General features: G+C 41.8%; 1 long non-coding RNA gene across 1 annotated transcript; it reads right to left on the reverse strand.

Annotated features, from left to right (window-relative positions):
* Window positions 1-5,839: 5,839 nt before the first annotated feature.
* Window positions 5,840-6,603, reverse strand: LOC138672063 (uncharacterized). The gene is made up of 3 exons (XR_011319559.1): window positions 6,442-6,603; window positions 6,142-6,238; window positions 5,840-6,064 (listed from the first exon to the last, which is right to left on the reverse strand). It is a non-coding gene; the product is annotated as an uncharacterized lncRNA (long non-coding RNA).
* Window positions 6,604-13,831: the final 7,228 nt, after the last annotated feature.

Raw genomic sequence — 13,831 nt, forward strand, 5'->3', positions numbered from 1 at the left:
ACCATCATGCTTTACAGTAGGTATGGTGTTTGATGGATGCAACTCAGTATTCTTTTTCCTCCAAACACGACAAGTTGTGTTTCTACCAAACAGTTCCAGTTTGGTTTCATCAGGCCATAGGACATTCTCCCAAAACTCCTCTGGATCATCCAAATGCTCTCTAGCAAACTTCAGACGGGCCCGGACATGTACTGGCTTAAGCAGTGAGACACGTCTGGCACTGTAGGATCTGAGTCCATGGTGGCGTAGTGTGTTACTTATGGTAGGCCTTGTTACATTGGTCCCAGCTCTCTGCAGTTCATTCACTAGGTCCCCCCGCGTGGTTCTGGGATTTTTGCTCACCATTCTTGTGATCATTCTGACCCCACGGGGTGGGATTTTGCGTGGAGCCCCAGATCGAGGGAGATTATCAGTGGTCTTGTATGTCTTCCATTTTCTAATTATTGCTCCCACTGTTGATTTCTTCACTCCAAGCTGGTTGGCCATTGCAGATTCAGTCTTCCCAGCCTGGTGCAGGGCTACAATTTTGTTTCTGGTGTCCTTTGACAGCTCTTTGGTCTTCACCATAGTGGAGTTTGGAGTCAGACTGTTTGAGGGTGTGCACAGGTGTCTTTTTATACTGATAACAAGTTTAAACAAGGTGCCATTACTACAGGTAATGAGTGGAGGAAAGAGGAGACTCTTAAATAAGAAGTTACAGGTCTGTGAGAGCCAGAAATCTTGATTGTTTGTTTCTGACCAAATACTTATTTTCCACCATAATATGTAAAAAAAATGATAAAAAAACAGACAATGTGATTTTCTGGATTTTTTTTTCTCAGTTTGTCTCCCATAGTTGAGGTCTACCTATGATGTAAATTACAGACGCCTCTCATCTTTTTAAGTGGTGGAACTTGCACTATTGCTGACTGACTAAATACTTTTTTGCCCCACTGTATATGAATCCGCATAAGTATAAATTAACGTGACAGTGCTTAAAGTGACAGCGCATACTAACCAATTATACAGAATAAACATATAATTTTAGATTGTAAATACCCCATAAATACATACAAAGTAAACAAGTTAATAGAAATATTTATAATAGAAAAATAAATAAAAAACAGAAAACATAAAAAATAGCAGTGTAAAAACTGATATCATTTTTGATTATACACTAACATAACTACTTGTCAACATAATACAAAATCAGATAAATGTGATTTAGAATTAATACTGCAGCATACAATATATAGTTCTTGTTTGAGAGTGCCATTCCAAAGGACGCATAACTTTCTGAAGTTGCAGACCCGGTCTGATATAAGTAACCACTTTCCAAAGATGAGAAGGGTATTTTGTAGCCAAGTTCCTTGACAACATCATGTCTTATATTACTAAACATAAAAGAGACAAATAAAATTAAAAACAATAATAAGAAATGATCATTAGTCCAGAGATTACGTCAACCATCTATAAAAATGATGCAAAACTGAATTGTTCATTTAGGCCCGCAGGTGTCATTGTATCTAAAGTTACAATCCAGGGACATTCTTTTTGTGTTAAGATACGCACATTGTCCCCCCAACGTATCCCATGTGTACACAATCTATCCCCCCAGATCTTCAAATTCCCAGAATTACATTTATGTTTAAGCTTGAAATGTTTGGGGATTGCTTTCAAAGAATCTACATCATCCCCGTCAAGGGCGGCCTCAATATCCCTAATATGTTCACGAGTTCTCACACTTAATTCATGGGATGTTAGTCCAATGTAGATTAGATTACAGCTACATTTAGCATAGTACACTACATGTGTGGTGGTACATGTAATGTAGTCCTTGATGTCAAATGTTTTGAGGCCGTTCAATGACGTGGATCTAAGATGATTCCTAGAAGCCAAACAATTACACATGGAAAAAAGCCCTATCTTCTCCCCTTATTGTTGAAAAGAGATGGATTTTTTTGGCATAATGACTAGCAACCACTGCATCTTTCAAGTTTCAAAGCCTACATGCCGTCATTAGTGGGGAGGTAGAAAGGTGCTTACATAAAAGGGGATCAGTCATCAAGATTGGCCAGTGTTTTTTGAGAATAGTCTGCATTGTATTCCATTGTTGGTTATATGTGGAAATGAAACGTATGCTTTCATCTCCACTTTTGTTTTTCTTACTTTGCGGGGCCAAAAGATCCACTCTGCTTGTCATTTTAGCTCTTAAATAGCCCTTTGTAATGCTCCTTTAACTATATCCCCAATCTTTAAATCTGTGACCAAGGTCCTTGGCCTGTTCCTCTAATAATGTTTCAGAAGTACAGATTCTCCGAGCCAGGAGAAATTGACCTGTAGGAATGGCATTGATTGTGGAGTGAGGGTGTGCAGAAGATGCATGTAAAAGTGAATTGACAGATATTTTTTAGTGTAAAAATCAGTGTGTGTCGATCCGTCATCATGCACCCTCATCTCCACATCCAAAAAAGAGACTCTTCTTGGATCGTAACTATAGGTGAGTCTGATGTTGGACCTGTTGCATTCAAACCCACTATGATGTTGGATGTGGAGTTGAGCGTGCATGATGACGGATCAATACATACTGATTTGTACCGTAAAAAAAACATTTGTCAATTTACTTTTACATGCATCTTTTTACATGTACCCTCACTCCACAATCAATGCCATTCCTACATTCCGGGCTCGGAGAATTTGTACTTCTGAAACATTATTTGAGGAACAGGCCAAGGACCTTGGGCAGAGATTTAGAGATCAGGGATATAGTGTGAGGAGTATTAAAAAGGGCTACTAAGAGGTAAAAAGACAAGCAGAGTGGATCTTTTGGCCCCGCAAAGTAAGAAAAACAAAAGTGGAGATGAAGGTATACGTTTAATTTCCACATATAACCAGCAAAGGAATACAATGCAGACTATTCTCAAAAAGCGCTCGTCAATTTTGATGACTGATGTCCTCTTATATAAGCACTAGGGTTGAGCGAAACGGATCGGTCATTTTCATAAGTCGCCGACTTTTGGCAAAGTCGGGTTTCATGAAACCTGACCAGATCCCTGTGTGGGGTCAGGCATGCGGTACGCGACCTTCGCGCCAAAGTCGCGTTTCATATGACGCGTTCAGCGCCATTTCTCAGCCAATGAAGGAGGACACAGAGTGTGGGCAGCGTGATGACATAGTTCTCGGTCCCCACCATCTTAGAGAAGGGCATTTTAGTGATTGGCTTGCTTTCTGTGGCGTCACAGGGGCTATAAAGGGGCGCGCACGCCGACCTCCATCTTACTGCTGCTGATCTGAGCATAGGGAGAGGTTGCTGCCGCTTTGTCAGAAGCAGGGATAGCGTTAGGCAGGGAATATAAACCCCCAAACCACTTGTGCTGTAGCGATTTCCACTGTCCAACACCACCTTTTCCTTGCAGGGACAGTGGAGGCTAGATTTCAGTGCATCAGCTCTGTAGCTTATTAGGCTGCCTTATAAGGCTCCCTGATAGCTGCATTGCTGTGTGTACGCCGCTGTGCAAACCAACTGCTTTTTTCAAAGCACAAATCCTGTTGTTCCTTCCTTTCTGCACAGCTATCTTGTTTGTTTGTCCACACTTTTGTGTGCAGCAGTCCTTTTTATTGCTGCCTGCCATACTTTTCTGAGATTACTGTAGGGAGATAGTAATTGTAATACAGTCCCTTTATATATAATGATGGTCATCTCATTTACGCAGAGTATCCGGTCACTCCTTACATAACTACAACACTACTCCTTACATAACTTCAACCAGATGTAGTTTTGCATGAACACACCAAATGGCTAGGAAATCAATCCACCAAAAGAGACGCAAACAGTTCCACACAAACAAAGGGGCAATACACAAGCGTGACCGAAGCAGCAAGAAACAGATATGAAAGCACGCAGAGAGGCTTAACCCTTATCCGGCTGAATAGGTACAATTGTAACTATTCCGTTTTAAAATTGCAATAACTTTTTTTTGAAAAGACGTAGAGGGCTGAAATTTCGTGACATCTCTACATTTTTGGTCCAGAATATATTGGCCAAATTTCAATAAAATATCTCCACCCGCTTCCGAGATAAGGGGTCGAGATCTTTTTGCATCCATAACAAGCTGCATAGGTACAAATGTACCTCATATATTTTGAATGAAGATAATGCAAGGGAAAAAGCATAAATTTTTTTTTAATGATAATGCTATTTAACTATTATAAACAAGTAAAAAACTGTTCATTTACATTATAAAAGAAAATGTAAGAAACTTTTTTTTATTGATTTTCTTTGCAAGTAATGCATGTTGGCTTTGCTACAGAGTGTTCATCGCAAATGGGTTTCACACAAACCACACAAGACTTTCTAGTCTTGCGTTGTTTTCGCCTCAGGTCTCTGCAGACATAGCAACTACCAACAACAGGGGAGGGTCCACGACTACCATGAGGTATTTTGGGGCCAGCTGCTGGCTGCGATGCTACCACAATGCATCGTCCAAGCACCATTTCTACTGCACCTTGAAGAAAATGGTTTCTCATTATCATTTTGTTTGTACTACGATCTTCAATTGCAATCATACACAGCTGATTTGCGAGATCTTTCAGGAACTTTCTTCGTTGATCCTTTGCCCTGAAGCTTGGATTGTGTTCTCTGTAGATGATGTAGGATGCTAACCCACTGACATCAATCATATTGTAGAAAAATACCAAAGTCCAACGTGATGTTCGTCGTTTCACAGTGTACTCTCCCAACATTTTATCCATAACATCAACGCCACCTTTTGTTATGTTGTAGTATTTTATTATCTCTGGCTTGGCTGCTAGTGTCTCTTCAACTTCTCCCGTCATGTGCATAGATGATAGAAGCACGACTGATTTGTTCTTCTTTGGTACATATGAACAGACTGTTGCATCATGATTGTAGGCAAAATTTGTCGAGTATACAGGCCTTTCTTTGGCAGGCTGCATGTTGTTAGGTAGGAACCTTTTGTTTTTTCTCACTGTACCAACTAGTGTCATGTTCCAGGAGTTCAATACCTTAGCTAGTTCCATGGTTGTAAAGAAGTTATCGGTGGTGACATTTCTTCCAGAGCCTTTATACGAGCTCACTAGGTCCAATACTGTTCGTTCTCCAATGTTTACTTGTCGAGGACCATCAGTTGGTTTCCCAGTGTAGAGCTGACCTTGTAAAGGGTAGGCATTTGATGAGTCACAAGCCCAGAAAATCTTTATGCCATATTTAGCTGGTTTTGAAGGTATATACTGGGTAAATTTAGTATGACCTCTAAATGGAAATAATTGCTCGTCGACGGTGATACAATGATATGGCTTGTAGGCTCTCTCCAGATTACTGTTCAGCATTGTCCAGATGTCCCGTATTGGTGCAGCTTTATCTGTTTGCACACGTTCTGCACGTGTATTTTCGTTGTCAAACCTGATAAATCTGAGTATCATCTTGAAGCGGTCACGAGACATGGCTGCACGTATAAGAGGCAGAGCAGCAACATTCCACATTTCCTCCAGATTCTCTTTGTTGGCTCTGTGCACACCAGCAGCAATCAGTATGCCCAAAAATGCATGAAGTTCAGTTTCAGTAAATTGCTTGAATGTTTTTTGTGGTGGCCGTTTGGAAGAATCAGGAAAACGTTGTACCAGTTCGTTGTTGTAAGCATCACAAACTCTCTTGGCCTTTCGATTCGTTTCCCGTAATATGATGTCACACATCTCGGGAGTCATGATGGACTTGAATAGCTCTTTTGCTGTATATAGGTTGCTGATTGCTGCAGGGCCACCTCTTTGTCGTAGGACATTACGAGATTTTGTTTGTGCATTTGGCAGTGGATTACTGCACCATTGAGTTTCATCCTTAGCAGTCCAAATGTCGCCTGCACTTTGAGGCACAGAATCATCCTCAACACTTTCGTCTGATTCGTATTCATTTTCATGCTCTATGACCATTTCTTGTTCAATGTCTGAATCTTCTTCAGTAACATCCACTTGTGGTACATAGTTTTCATCATCAGATGGAACATATGGTTCATCCTCATGCTCAGAATCAGATTCTTCTAGCATTCGCATTATTTCGTCAGACGTAAATCTGTAAATATGAAAAAATGTAAAATAAATAATTTTCCGAAATACTACATTATTGGCTTTTCACAAAATTATACTGACCTGCAAACACGTTTTCTTGGATTATGGCGGAAACTAGATCCAGCATTACTATCACTCATGATGACTTGCTAGATGAATTTTGGCTTCGTATTTTGTGCTGAATATAAATAAAACATCGTAAAACAATATGTAGATACTAATTATTATCCATTTTTCGTATAAAAATTATACCTATAGTGATAAGTTTCATACAAAATATATGTAAGCCAAGTCCAGGCTGAAAGACAATTTGACTGTTCTGTCCCCACATAATGAGAATAAAGGTATAACTGGCTGTTAGATGCTGTGAGACTTTCCTACCTTCGTTTCCAAGAAATTGAAGACTTCACAAGCCTAGAAATGTGTGCTCACAGCAATGAGATGAACAGCAAAATGGCTAATGAGAGGAGGGAGGCAGGAAGACAAGTAGAAGCCACTCCCAGTTTGAATTAACTTAATTGACAGCAACATAAGTGACCAGTAACAACACTGAACAATAGATATCAGCATAACATTTGTAGCTGAATGAACTTTAGTTTCTGAAACCAAGTAAAGTCTTCCCACAGTGGAGGTATATGTGAAGGTACAATTGTACCTATGCAGCCTGTTAAGGTTGTAAAATTATGCAGCCTGACAAGGGTTAAAATATTTATTGTCACATAACACAGGAAAACCCACATTATAAGACAGCCTTAACTAATTGCTAGTGTATGTTAGCTATCGATGTGAACTGCCAGACAAGTACATTTTTGTTGGGTTTGATGACACAAAATCTGATACGATTCTATAATTATTCTGTAAGTCAGAAGTGAAGCACTGTAAAATAGAGTGTCTAGTAGTTTTATATTCTTTGGCTGATATATTTCTACACAAAGCTTCAAAACTATTTTGTAATTTAGAATGTATCACAGCAGTTTCATATGAAGTTACATCTCAGGCACTGTTCAGACTATTGTAATATCTGAGGCTTAAAATAGAGCCAAATGGCCGTCTCTTGTGTGTGTCGCTACCCGATTTGTCTATAAGGTTCATAGACTCTCTAAATTTTATCCCCATGAAACTCAGTAAATTACCACAGGCCATGGGCTTTTCAGGCGGCAAAGGCCATTTTCCACACTTTTTTAATACCAGAGAAAACCAAAATTATGTAGGCCCCATACCTGATGTAAAATATTATGGGGTGGAGTACATGTCACCTGGTGAGAAGGTAGAGTTCCTGAAGTGGTATAAGACACAGGTAAATACAACTTTTGACTTCAAGGCTGAGCTAAAATCTTATTGCAAACAAGATGTTGACATTTTGAGGCACGCCTGCGAGATCTATAGAGAGCGTATTATGCAGATGACACAGAAAAATGTTTAAAAATACTGTAAGCGTCAAAAGCAAAGGATTGTAGTGAGCAGATGTGTTGACCCTTTTCAGCTCATCACCCTGGCCTCGGTGTGTATGACAATGTACCGGTTTAAATTTCTTCCAAAAAAGACAATCGCCATTTTACCTAGTGATAATTATCACAAGGCAAAAAAGCGCTACTCGACACCCGCTATACAATGGCTCATGTATGTAGCCCACTCCGAGAACATCGACATACAGCACGTTTTGAGAGGCGGCGAAAAACAAGTCGGGAAATATTTTCTAGATGGTTATGCCTATGTTAGCGGCCAACACATAGCCTTTGAATTTCAGGGGTGTTTTTACCACGGATGTCCCGTGTGCTATAATGAAAATGACACGAATAAGGTCACAAACACGTCCTATGGACAATTATATTATACCTTTTTAGCTAAAAAGCGTTACTTACAGTGCTGCGGGTACACAGTAAGAGTGATGTGGGAGCATGCGTGGAATGAAATGCTTGAAAATGATTTTAACCTTCAAGCATTTCTCCACCAGATGGATTTCCCCGTTCCTTTAGACCCCCGTGATGCGCTTTATGGCGGCCGAACTAACGCCATTCAGCTCTATCACCATCTGGAAGAAGGGGAGACTTTACATTACTACGATTTCACCAGTCTGTACCCCTTTGTAAACAAAACTAAAACATACCCTGTAGGCCACCCAGACATCATCTATGACAATTTTGGATTCATTAAAAAATACTTTGGCATTGCTAAAGTCAAGGTCTACCCACCAAGAGATTTATTTTTTCCAGTACTACCGGTAAAACTCAACAAAAAATTAATGTTCCCCCTTTGCTACACATGCGCTGTAAACTCCCAGACAGATATTTGTGCTCATAGTGATGAAGAACGTGCCCTGACAGGCACCTGGTGCACTATAGAGCTCGAGATGGCGATAGAAAAAGGGTATCTGATCGCACACATCTATGAAATATGGCATTTTCCTAAAACCACTGATGATCTGTTTGCTCCGTACATTAAATTACATTTTAGGGATAAGCAGGAAGCCTCTGGTTATCCTAGCTGGTGCACTGATGACTAGGGTTGAGCGAAACGGGTCGTTCATTTTCAAAAGTCGCCGACTTTTGGCAAAGTCGGGTTTCATGAAACCTGATCCGACCCCTGTGCGGGGTCGGCCATGCGGTACGCGACTTTCGCGCCAAAGTCGCGTTTCAATGACGCGAAAAGCGCCATTTCTCAGCCAATGAAGGTAAACGCAGAGTGTGGGCAGCGTGATGACATAGGTCCTGGTCCCCACCATCTTAGAGAAGGGCATTGTAGTGATTGGCTTGCTGTCTGCGGCGTCACAGGGGCTATAAAGGGGAGTTCCCGCCGACCGCCATGTTACTGCTGCTGATCTGAGCTTAGGGAGAGGTTGCTGCCGCTTCGTCAGAAGCAGGGATAGTGTTAGGCAGGGTCCATTAACCACCAAACCGCTTGTGCTGTAGCGATTTCCACTGCCCAACACCACCTTCGGTGTGCAGGGACAGTGGAAGCTACATTTTTTTTTTTTCCCCCTCAGCGCTGTAGCTCATTGGGCTGCCCTAGAAGGCTCCCTGATAGCTGCATTGCTGTGTGTACGCCGCTGTGCAAACCAACTGCTTTTTTCAAAGCACAAATCCTCTTGTTCCTTCCTTTCTGCACAGCTATCTTTTTGGTTTGTACACACTTTTTATTTAATTTGTGCATCAGTCCACTCCTTATTGCTGCCTGCCATACCTGGCTGAGATTACTGCAGGGAGATAGTAATTGAAGGACACTCCCTGTTTTTTTTTTTTTTTTGTGGGAGATTAAGATTGACATTTCTGCTAGAGTGCCATCCCTGTCTGTGTCATCTCTCACTCAGTGGGCCATAGAAAGCCTATTTATTTTTTTGCTTGATTTGGGTTATAAAATCTACCTGAAAAAATCACTACATCAATCAGTGGGAGAAAAATATTGGCCTCAGGGCTTGTGTGCCACTCTTGACTCCTGTGTGCATCATCACTCACTCAGTGGGCCATAGAAAGCCTATTTATTTTTTTGCTTGATTTTGGTTCTAAAATCTACCTGAAAAAATCACTACATCAATCAGTGGGAGAAAAATATTGGCCTCAGGGCTTGTGTGCCACTCCTGACTCCTGTGTGCATCATCACTCACTCAGTGGGCCATAGAAAGCCCCTTTTTTTTTTTTTTTTGCTTTATTTGGGTTCTAAATTCTACCTGAAAAAATCAATAAATCAATCTGTGGGAGATTAATATTGGCCTTTGGGCTTGTGTGCCAGTCCTAAGCGTGCCATCTCTCTCTCTCAGATAGTGGGCCATAGAAAGCCTATTTATTTATTTTTTTTTTATTGGGTTTATAAATTTTCCCTGGAAAAAAAAAAAAGTGGGAGATTAATATTGGCCTCTGGGCTTGTGTGCCAGTCCTGAGCGTGCCATCTCTCTCACAAATAGTGGGCCATAGAAAGCCTATTTATTTATTTTTTTTTTGTTTTATAAATTCTCCCTTACAAAAAAAAAGGGAGATTAATATTGGCCTTTGGGCTTGTGTGCCAGTCCTAAGCGTGCCATCTCTCTCTGTCTCTCAGATAGTGGGCCATAGAAAGCCTATTTATTATTTTTTTTATTGGGTTTATAAATTTTCCCTGGAACAAAAAAAAAAAAGTGGGAGATAAATATTGGCCTCTGGGCTTGTGTGCCACTCCTGACTCCTGTGTGCGTCATCTCTCACTCAGTGGGCCATAGAAAGCCTTTTTTTGTTTTATTTGTTTTCTAAATTCTCCATGAAAAAATCATTTTATTCTATTTTTTTTTTCCTAAAGTCTCCCTGAAAAAAAAAAAAAAAAAAAACAAATCAGTGGGAGATTAATATTGCCCTTTCTGCTTGTGTGCCAGTCTTGACTCCTGGGTGTGCCATCTCTCTCTCTCTCTCCAATTGTGGGCCATAGAAAGCCTATTATTTTTTTAGCTTGATTTGGGTTCCAAAATCTACCTGAAAAAATCACTACATCAATCAGTGGGAGATAAATATTGGCCTCTGGGCTTGTGTGCCACTCCTGACTCCTGTGTGCGTCATCTCTCACTCAATGGGCCATAGAAAGCCTTTTTTTGTTTTATTTGTTTTCTAAATTCTCCCTGAAAAAATCATTTTATTTTCTTTGGTTTCTAAATTCTTCCTGAAAAAATCATTTTATTCTATTTTTTTTTTTCCTAAAGTCTCCCTGAAAAAAAAAAAAAAAAAAACAAATCAGTGGGAGATTAATATTGCCCTTTCTGCTTGTGTGCCAGTCTTGACTCCTGGGTGTGCCATCTCTCTCTCTCTCTCCAATTGTGGGCCATAGAAAGCCTATTATTTTTTTTAGCTTGATTTGGGTTCCAAAATCTACCTGAAAAAATCACTACATCAATCAGTGGGAGATAAATATTGGCCTCTGGGCTTGTGTGCCACTCCTGACTCCTGTGTGCGTCATCTCTCACTCAGTGGGCCATAGAAAGCCTTTTTTTGTTTTATTTGTTTTCTAAATTCTCCCTGAAAAAATCATTTTATTTTATTTGGTTTCTAAATTCTTCCTGAAAAAATCATTTTATTCTATTTTTTTTTTTCCTAAAGTCTCCCTGAAAAAAAAAACAAAAAAAAACAAATCAGTGGGAGATTAATATTGCCCTTTCTGCTTGTGTGCCAGTCTTGACTCCTGGGTGTGCCATCTCTCTCTCTCTCTCTCTCCAATTGTGGGCCATAGAAAGCCTATTATTTTTTTTTAGCTTGATTTGGGTTCCAAAATCTACCTGAAAAAATCACTACATCAATCAGTGGGAGATAAATATTGGCCTCTGGGCTTGTGTGCCACTCCTGACTCCTGTGTGCGTCATCTCTCACTCAGTGGGCCATAGAAAGCTTTTTTTTGTTTTATTTGTTTTCTAAATTCTCCCTGAAAAAATTATTTTATTTTCTTTGGTTTCTAAATTCTTCCTGAAAAAATCATTTTATTCTATTTTTTTTTTTCCTAAAGTCTCCCTGAAAAAAAAAAAAAAATCAAATCAGTGGGAGATTAATATTTACATTTGTGCTTCAGTGACAGTCCTGCGTGTGTGGCATCTCTCTCATTTGTTGCCACCAACAACAGAGTGTGTAACATTGTGCCTGATTTTCGTTGTGGTCTCACTCACCTGTAAAGGGGTAGCTAAATCATACTGAAGTTATAGCTCACTGTGTAATTTGTGTGACAGCAACAAATACCGTTAGTTTGTTTACGTTTTTAAAACAATGAGGAAGTATGGTGGAGGAGGTCGTGGCCGGGGGCGTTCATTGTCAGCTGGTAATGAGGGTAGTGGTAGTGGTGGAGCATCAGCTGGTCGTGGGAAAAAAAATATTGCACCTAAGTCTGGAGCTGTGGAGCCAGGTTCGTCGTCTGGCTACACAAGGCCTCGAACGCTCCCTTTTCTGGGAGTAGGAAAACCGCTTTTAAAGCCGGAGCAGCAAGAGCAAGTTTTGGCTTATCTTGCTGACTCAGCCTCTAGCTCTTTTGCCTCCTCTCGTGAAACTGGTAAATGTCAAAGCAGCGCGTCGTTAGTGGATGTTCACGGTCAGGGACAAGTCGCTTCCTTGTCCTCTTCAGCAAAAACAACAACAGAGAAGAATGCAGCAGGCGACACAACGGGTTACTCCATGGAGCTCTTTACACATACCGTCCCTGGCTTAGAAAGTGAAGCAGTTAACAGTCCATGCCCATTACAAGTTGAATCTGACATGGAGTGCACTGATGCACAGCCACAGCCAGACTACTATGCTGGTCCTTTGACTCAGACCACAACATTGCCCTCGCAGGGTGCTGATCAAGAATCAGACCCTGATGAGACTATGTTGCCCCATCACGAACGCTATACCACCGACCGACACGGTGACACAGACGAAGTTGCACACGAGCTACAAGAAGAGGTAATAGATGACCCAGTTCTTGACCCCGATTGGCAGCCATTGGGGGAACAGGGTGCAGGCGGCAGCAGTTCTGAAGCGGAGGAGGAGGGGCCGCAGCAGGCATCAACATCGCAACAGGTTCCATCTGCCGGGCCCGTATCTTGCCCAAAATGCGTGGCAAAGCTAAAACCTGTTGGAGGACAGCATGGCCATCCGGTTAAAGCTCAGTCTGCAATGCCTGAAAAGGTATCCGATGCTAGAAAGAGTGCAGTCTGGCATTTTTTTAAACAACATCCAATTGATCAGCGCAAAGTCATCTGTCAAAAATGTTCAACTACCTTAAGCAGAGGACAGAATCTGAAAAGTCTCAATACAAGTTGCATGCATAGACATTTAACCACCATGCATTTGCAAGCCTGGACTAACTACCAAACGTCCCTTAAGGTTGTAGCACCCTCGGCCAATGAAGCTAGTCAGCAACGCAACATCCCTTCCGGCAGTGTAGGGCCACCATTTTCCGCACCACCTGCAGTATCTGTGCAGGTTTCTTTGCCAGGCCAAAGCCGTCAGGGTCAGGGAATCACCAGTTTCGTAGTAGGAAACACTGCATCTAGGGCACCGGTGGCAACAATACCATCTTCCACCGTCTCTCAGTCTGCCATGTCCACCGGCACCCCCGCTAGTTCCACGATCTCCAGCTCTCCAGTCCAGCTCACCCTACATGAGACTATGGTTAGAAAAAGGAAGTACTTAGCCTCGCATCCGCGTACACAGGGTTTGAACGCACACATAGCTAGACTAATCTCGTTAGAGATGATGCCCTACCGGTTAGTTGAAAGCGAAGCTTTCAAAGCCCTGATGGACTACGCTGTACCACGCTACGAGCTACCCAGTCGACACTTTTTTTCCAGAAAAGCCATCCCAGCCCTCCACCAGCATGTTAAAGAGCGCATCGTCCATGCACTCAGGCAATCTGTGAGCACAAAGGTGCACCTGACAACAGATGCATGGACCAGTAGGCATGGCCAGGGACGTTACATGTCCATCACGGCACACTGGGTAAATGTGGTGGATGCAGGGTCCACAGGGGACAGCAAGTTTGGGACAGTTCTGCCTAGCCCATGGTCTAGGAAACAATTGGCTGTAGCCGTTCGCACCCCCTCCTCCTCCTCTTCGTCCTCCTGCAGAAGCGAGAGCTCGTCCACAGACCGCAGTCGCACAACCACTCCATCCGCAGCTGCCACTGTTGCACACCAGGTCTCCCATTATGGGGCAGCTACTGGCAAACGTCAGCAGGCTGTATTGGCTATGAAGTGTTTGGGCGACAACAGACACACCGTGGAAGTTCTGTCCGAGTTCTTGCAGAAAGAAACGCAGTCGTGGCTGGGCACTGTAGATCTTGAGGCAGGCAA

Source organism: Ranitomeya imitator, chromosome 3 (genome assembly GCF_032444005.1).
Source record: "Ranitomeya imitator isolate aRanImi1 chromosome 3, aRanImi1.pri, whole genome shotgun sequence".
NCBI lineage: Eukaryota > Metazoa > Chordata > Amphibia > Anura > Dendrobatidae > Ranitomeya > Ranitomeya imitator.